Below are 8,534 nucleotides of genomic sequence, written 5' to 3' on the forward strand. Positions count from 1 at the left end.
TGGGGATCAACCAATTGCATACTGTATACTTCAGCGATGAAGTGTGTATGAACCATTCTGCGAATATGGTGTAGATGAGCTTGTGTAGGAACCTGATCTACATCACCCTGCAAGGTAACAAATTTTCCAGCATGCAAAAATTTCAAGTTCAAGGAGTCATAATCTGCCACATGCGGTCCAATTGTTTTTAACCACTGAGCCCCTAAAATCAAATCTGCTCCAAAAATTGGAAGAAGATACACTGGTAATTTAAATGTATTTCCTTGAGCCTGCACCACCACATTTTGTACCAATCCTTCTGCTGCCATATAGTTGCCATTTCCTACCATTACTTTAAACAGTGGAGTTGGTTCCACTGGAAGTTTCAAAAACTTTGCAATACGCGGCTGTAAAAAATTATCGGAGCTACCTCCGTCAACCAAAACAGTCACTGAAGCTTGCCCGTCAGGTGTACGATGGTAGTTAAAAAACTTTTCAGCCTTGAAAATCCATTTGAGCACTGAAGCTTGCCCGTCAAAATGAGGAAAACCAAGGGAAATGTCCTTAACCGGAAGAACTGTAGACAACGGAATAGCTCCGCAAAAGGCAGAGTTCGATGCTGAACCACTATGGGAGTGAGATTGCGCTTGTGAATTGAGCAAGAGATCCAAGGATTTTTGTATTTGATCCATCCGATTTTGAGCTTCAGTTTGGATTGACTGCGTATGAGCCCTCTGTTCACGATCGCAAAGCTTGTCCTTTAATCTCCGCTTGACCTTTAATCTCCACTTGTAAATCCTTTAAACGTGTATTCTCAGCCATAGCGTCAATGAAAGCACCAATGTAACGTGAGGAAATTTTATTACGTAGTAAAAGCAAGGCACTGTTATATTGAGTATGGTTACAACTATAATATCAAGGAAAGGGAAACCCGATCACCCATACAGTTAAAAAAAAAACCTGTAGCAGAGAATATGAGTAGTATCAGAATAGAGAAAGAGTAGGGTCTAGAGAAAAAGGAGAAGAAGATTGTCAGAACAAAATTTACCAAAACGCATATCCTCCCTCACAGCTTGTAGTCCTTAATGTCACATTTTCCTTCTTCTGCCTCACGCTTTCTCTTTGATGCTCAACTTGTGGATTGCTTTCCACGTGTCCCATTTCTTTAACCAACTTTCTGTTTTGCTCCCGCTCATTTGGTGCGCACGTTACATGAGCTAAGTCACTTCTTCTTCATTCTGCTTTGTTTGTAATTTTCCTTTCTCTGTTTCTCATTGTATTGTTGGTACCGTTTCATTCAAATTCTACATCCAGTAGGTTCTGTTTGTATATTTTCTTGTGTGCCAACCTGTCGTTGAGTGTAGTTTCTCATTTTAATCGGTGGATTCTTTCTTTGAGTAATTTGAGTTTTGAAATCTACATTTTGTTTTTGTCTAAGTCATGTGCATTGGTTCAACACTGGTGCAGTTTTTAATCTGTTATTAAATTTGATTTCATTTGTGCATTGATGTTCAAATTGAATTTGAGCCTTCGTATAAATTCTATCAAACCATAAAAGCCATGCAACATTCGAATGAATGACCTGGTTGATAGATAACCATAGGCCAATTTCATTATATTTTTGAATTTGTGTGTTGTTTAAAATCTTTTAAGTCATTTCTGGAATTTGAGCTTCTGTCCAATAGCAAGTTCATACTACAAGATCAATTAAAGGCCTAGCCTAGATCAGTTGCACAATGTGAAAACAGCCTAGCTTCTATGCAGCAGTTAGCCGAAACTGCACGTCCTAGTTGAGTCAATTCTTGAGTTTTCTAATCTGGTTTAGCATTAGACCATTGCTGAACCTCTTTATTTGTGGTTCTAGTGTTTTTCTCAAGTTTTGAGTGCTGTCTTTGAGCCAAATAACTGGTTCATAATCTGTTTCAGTTTCTAAATCAAAATTTGGATGGTTGAGCTGATTATTTGAAGTAAAATTGGGTGGAACATTGACTTTGTGATTAATTTGAGTTCTGTATTAGTTAGCTTATCAAAACATTTATAACCATATATTACGTGTGCTGATATAGAAAATTTCAGGTTCCAATTGCATTTGCAATTTTCACCTACTAAACCATCCTGTTTTGAAACTTCTTTCTTAATACAAGTTGTTGTTTATCTGATATATGTCCATTTGAAAATTTAATTAACTGGATTGTAGAAATAGGCTAGACCTTGAAAAGCAAAACAATAGCCAATTAAAATACAAATTTCATAAGCTCAAAAGCCAAATGGTCAGTACAATCTAGTGTGCAAATCTGTCTTGAAACACATAATCAACACTAGTACAAAAATGACATATAACGTCACGCGGTCAACGCCGAAGTACTCAATATTCAACGTTAAAAATGACTAGTGACATTTTTATAAATAAATTGAATCGCCCCACGTCTTTTCCTAAAACCGTGCGCCGTCTAAAATGTATTAACGTCAGACAAGGAGCATATGGACGTAATCTAGAATGTATTCACGTCACATAAGGCATATAATGACATCAAACAATGACCTTAGAATCACATAAAAAAAATAAAGAAATAGTGGTTTACTTCCAGCAGTATTACTCCTACCCACATTTGACGTCAACCATGACAAATATTCGATGTTTTATATGCCAGCATGAAGCCAAAAAGAGAATCCCTTTTTTATTCTTTATTTCTTTTTTCTTATAAACCAAACAGTACGTCAACTTTTTATGGGATCGACGTTTAAAACAATACCGAACATCGAACAAGTTGAGGTTGGATGTGGTAGTCAACTTTTTGGTTAACAAATAATACGTCACATGCCCGAGAAATCGGACGTTTATTGTTTGTTTAAAGGAAAAAGAAATGAAAAGGGAGTAATGTGCTTGACAATAATACATCGAAGTCTGAAGAATGACGTTAACCTCTCGTTTCTTAACTTTTCTATTAATATTACGTCGAGTAGCTTTACTAATCAACGTACTATTGGTGTTCTAAAAGAATAAATAAACAAAAAGAGTGCAAGGGTATATTCAATGTAATGATGTAACATTAAAAATTTCAATTACAATCATACAAGTGATTTAATCAATTTAAACAATTCAATCACCATTCACTAATGTTATTGCCAAAAGAAAATTTTATTAATATTTAAAAGATGATTGATTACAACCAGCAAAACAAAAGATGGCTTAAGAGGCCACTGATTACAAAATTAAAATCAAACAACGAAAATCCATATTCTTCTTTTGCAGAATTACTGTTGATCACTTTCTGGTTGTTCACATCACCTTCCTTTCCATTTTGTCGGTGATTTTTCAATCCTAAGAGTCTTTTGTCAATAATTGTGTTAACTTTCAATTTACTTGAGTCCCAAGAATCTTTTTAGCGATTTTGACATACAAAAGATGATTACAACCAGCAAAATAAAAGATGGCTTAAGAAGCCACTGATTACAAAATTAAAATCAAACAATGAAAATCCATATTCTTCTGTTCTAGTCAGCTTTCAATTTACTTGAGCCCCAAGAATCTTTTTGAGCGATTCTGACATACAATTTATTTTCACCGCATAACCATCTAGCCCACTCATCTTCTTCAGTTTTTCTTGAATCTGTTTTGTTTGCACTCCAAGAATCAGATATGGGATAGACTTGCTGATGATCATCCTTTTTTTCTCTTATGAATCCAATAAGTCCATGATAACCAATCCAAATCTGAAAGAGAAAGCCTTCTTTGCTGATTGGTTGATAAACGACAATCCCAATCCAAACCTCTTTGATCAGCTTCATATCAACCCCCTTGACTTTGTTACAAAATGTTTCATCACTCATCTTTAAGTTGGAGTAGAACATGGTCACCAGTTTCAGATATCTATGAGAACCACTATTTTAATCTTCCTTAGACAAAAAAGCTTTCGTCGAATGTCTTCATCAATAATCCAACCTGTAGGATTAGCATTCCTTGCAATCCGGGAAACCTTCCATTTTCTTCTTGATGATGAAGAAGCCATTTTTGATCAGATTTTGGAACGTCTTTCACATTTCTAGGGTTTGTAACTGTTCAGTTTAGAAAACACTGAGTGCCTTTTGAAATCTAGTATTTATAAAGTTGTGCATGACTTCTTATCAGATTCAGGCCCAACTAAAATTATCAATTTTATATATCCCATTAAAATAATTTCATCAACGACGAATGTCAAAAGGGTTCGACGTTTTATTATGCGGTTAAAGTTGAACTCTGACAATATAAGGATTGTCTTGATGGGCGACAAATTTCTAAGGGGTACGACGTTTTATTATGTGGTTGACAATATTTTAATATAGTTTCTTGTTCAAGTAAAAGATATAGGACGTCGAATAGAAATCGAATTGGACGACATACTTTAACAGGGAAATTAAAAGTTAATAAACTTCAAGGTTTAAAAATGAATACTTCTGCAGGCAAATAAACCGTCATATAGTTTGATTAAATCTATCATGTATCACTGCCATAAACTAAATTCTTAAACCCTTCCTGTAAATGTCTAAATCCTGTTCTCAGATGGCTTCTTCATCTTCACGGCGTGGAAAGAAGGCTGCACACCTTCTAAGAAATGTTAGTCCAAATGGGTGGATCAGTGATGCGAAGAACGATACAAATTTGGATGTTATAGAAAACTCTTCAAGGTGGTCCCTCACAAGTTCTTGGATGTGGAATTATTCAGAAGGGAGGGGTTTATCTTTCAAGAATGGCTTGTAGATGTTGGTCTTCTAAAATTTGTAGAAATGACCGGTGATTGCTATCCTGACCTGGTACAGGTCTTCTACCATAATCCAAAGGTTGTCGATGGTGTTATATGCTCTCGGGTGAAAGGTGTTGATATTAAAATTGATGACGAGATATGGCTATCTTTTACTGTTCTCAAAGCAGAAGGCTTCATGTCTCATGAAAGAAATTCTGAACTCAACCAATGGACCAACAAGAAGAAAATTTATAAGGAATATCTGAGAACTCTAACAAGGCTAAAGGTATACAAGTCGTATCTACTTGATGGTTTGAAAATGGAAGAAAAAATATGTGCTTTTGTACTTACTTGGGTAATACTACCTGGAAGATGTTTACGTGATCGTCTAACTACTGCAGATTTATTTTTGGTTCATGCCATAAAAACTCGGATACCAACCAACTGGGTTGCTGTTATGAGCGAGCACATGATTGAAATTGCAAGTAGTCATGGACATATTCTGCCATATGGTGTTTTGATCATTCGTGTATTGAAGCATCATCAAGTTAATCTTACTAGTGAAAAAAAAATTTGGTGCACTGAATCAAATGAAATAGGAAAAGCGGCATTGAGACATAATTGTCTAAAGAAAACAAAAGATGGTTGGGTGTTCAAGGATGTTGACGAAACTCCTTCTACCTTCACTCCATAAACTGAGTTTGAAAGATTTGTTATGGATCAATTTCGGAGGCTTTCAACAAGAATTTCAAAAGTTGAAAAATCTCTGATCATGATTCACAAGAAATCACATGAAGACAATGCTCTCATAACTCCCTCAGCAAGTGAATCTGATGATGAAGACGACACAACAGAAGATGAGTCTATGGAGACATCTGACTCAGATTAGGAAGAAGAGTCGATTTTAGTTTATTTTTCTGAAATGGGTTAAATATGTTTTTAGTCCCTAAACTATTGGTTGTTTCTGGTTTTCGTCCCTGTTTCAGATTAAGGTACAATTTGGTTCTCATTCTTTTCGAAACGTTCATTTTAGTCCTTGAAAACTAAACACTGCTTAAAAATTTGGTCCTCATTTAGCAACAAATGAGGACTAAAACCAAAATTCTGAGGACTAAAACGAACGTTTCGAAAAGAATGAGGATCAAATTGTACCTTACTTTGAAAGAGGGACGAAAACCAGAAACGACCAATAGTTTAGGGACTAAAAACATATTTAACCCTTCTGAAATTAATGTAATATTTTAATATATTTTAGTATATTTTTGTATGTTTGAACTCTGTTTGAAATTTTAATATATACTTTTCGTGGTTATATTTTCATATTTTTCTTTCTTTAATGTTCTTGTTTTTTTTAAATCCTTGAAGTTTTTTTACGTCAATTCTTAAAAACGTCAACGCTTTAAAAGATAAAAATAGGAAAAAGTTAATGTTATGTAACGTGTCACTTTGATATCATATTTTTTTATGTTTCCTCATAGCTCTTTCAAGGTCACAAAAGTTAGGGTGACGCATAGAGCTATAGAAAACATAAGAAATAAGTTAACATATTTGGATTTCGTTTCAAGTGATACAATTTCATTCATATTCATAGTGATTACAATCAGATTAGAAGCAAAACAGAAACAACAGAAACACAAAACCGACTCCATACTAAAATTCTAAGCCTCTATTCTCATTCAGAATATTTCCATTGAATCCTCCTTACTAGACTCTTCACTTGAATCTTCAGTTGGAGAATCATTTTTATTCTCTTTCTCATGTAGAGCGTCTATCTTTTGTTCGAGTCTCTTGACTTTTTCAACAACAAATCTTTCAAAATTGGTTTCAGGGACGAAGTTGGTGCGGTCTTCATTCAATGTAGGCGTGCTTCCAGAACTATTTGAATCATATTCTCTTCATCCTTCACCATCCCTTTGTGGTCTTCACAAGGCCAATGGAATTCAAGGTGTTTTGATTTATAACATTTGAGCAGTTACAAGAGCATTTCTTTTCACCACTAACATCCACACCTTGAAGGGTCAAGATTTTGTTGATAAACACAACATATGGTAGATATCGTGCATGTTTGGTTCCTGCATCAGTCATATGATCTTTTATTACTTCCACCCAATTGGTAGGAACATCATTCTTGATGGCATACAGCAGAAAAACATCTTCAGTTGTCATTATGTCTTGTACAGGCCTAGTTGGTAAAATCACCCAGGCAAGAATGTTGTTATCTTTTCTTCTTTATTCAGTCCATCATGCACATATAATCTTTCAATTGTGTATCTCTCAAGAAACCTTAACCAGTTACTGTACATGTCCTTTTTCTTCAGCCATCTGTTTGTTTCTGAGTACCGTAAGTGAGAGAATAACCCTTCAGCTTTTAATCTAGCAAGTTGAAACCAGACATCATTGTCAATTTGAACATTTACTCCTTTTACTCGAGAATGAAGGACACCATCTATGTTTCTCATATTGTTGTAGAAGACCCTTACTAAGTCAGGGTACCAATCACCCTTCATCTGGACAAGTGTAGAAAGACCTTGAGTTTCAATCCATTCTTGGAAGTGAAATCCCTCCTTTTTAAATAAGTCGAGGTTCAGATATTTGTGAGGAACAATATGCTTAAACTTCGTCCACCTCAAAAACTCTAGACGAGTCTCCTCATCACTGATCCACCCGAAGAGATCAGCATTTCTTGCAACCACAACAACCTTTCCTCTGTCTGTTGAAGGATGTGATGAAGAAGCCATTTGAATTTGGATACCAGATAATTTTCCCCAGTATTAGGGTTTACCAATATAGAAACAACTTAATGTACATAAGATTTTCAAATTCAGTGTATATAAGGGTGCACAACGTCATGCGTTCAACGTCAAATAAAATAACAGGCAACGTAAAATAAATTCAGTGAAAAAGTAAAAAAATCTCTGGTGCTTCTGACGAAAAAAACGTCAAAGATCTACAAAGCTTGGATGTTAAAGTGAGAGTTTAAAAGGAAAAAGAAAAAGTAATAAAAAATGGAGTGAATTTTGGCTTTTGGATGAAGATTAAAACGTCATATACCAGCTAAATTTGACATAACATTTTGTTCACACAATTAATGGTCCCAACCACTCCAATGCCCTTCACGTCGATAAATAAGTAGACCCTTTGAAAACCTATCCTACATAACTTCGGTAATCAAATTCATGTTAACTTTTTTCAACTGTTTCAGTTCTTTTCCTTCACTAAACAAAGACATTTCTTTGTTAACCATGAAAGAATGGGGGAAAACATAGAAAAAGTTAACACTAATGAATTTCAAGTAGACCCTTTCAAAACCTATCCTAAATTACTTCCGCAACCAAATTCAAGTTATCTTTCTCCCTTGTTTTTTTTTTTACTTCTTGGTTTTGGTTGTAATGTCTTCCATCATCTTTGGTCTTCATTTTAGATTAAGTGTTTTGTAAGAGGAGATTTCCTTTTGAAATCCTCTAAGTTATAGGATGTCGGTGATCCAAAATAGTAGACGTCAATACCCAGGCCTTTGCGTCCTAGCACCCCATATTCAACGTCAACTTCATAAATTTAAATTGCGTGGGAGTTGTTTCCACAATAGGAAATCAAATAGCTCTGAAATCTAATGGTAGAAGACAACTCCAAGACAATTTAAAAAAAATATTCATATATTGTTGAATGATGAAGTTGAACATCTTCTTTATATAATTATTTTAGATCGTAAAATTGTTTCACCATTAAACATGTTGTGAACCATTATTCTTTTTCCTAAGCGTTTCCCTTTCAGTAAGATAACTTAATCATTTTTGTACTATAAAAAGCATTTTGTTGACTTGAATTTCAAAGGCC

This window comes from Vigna umbellata, chromosome 6, assembly GCF_029865625.1.
Source record: "Vigna umbellata cultivar VRB3 chromosome 6, Vumbellata_1.0, whole genome shotgun sequence".
NCBI lineage: Eukaryota > Viridiplantae > Streptophyta > Magnoliopsida > Fabales > Fabaceae > Vigna > Vigna umbellata.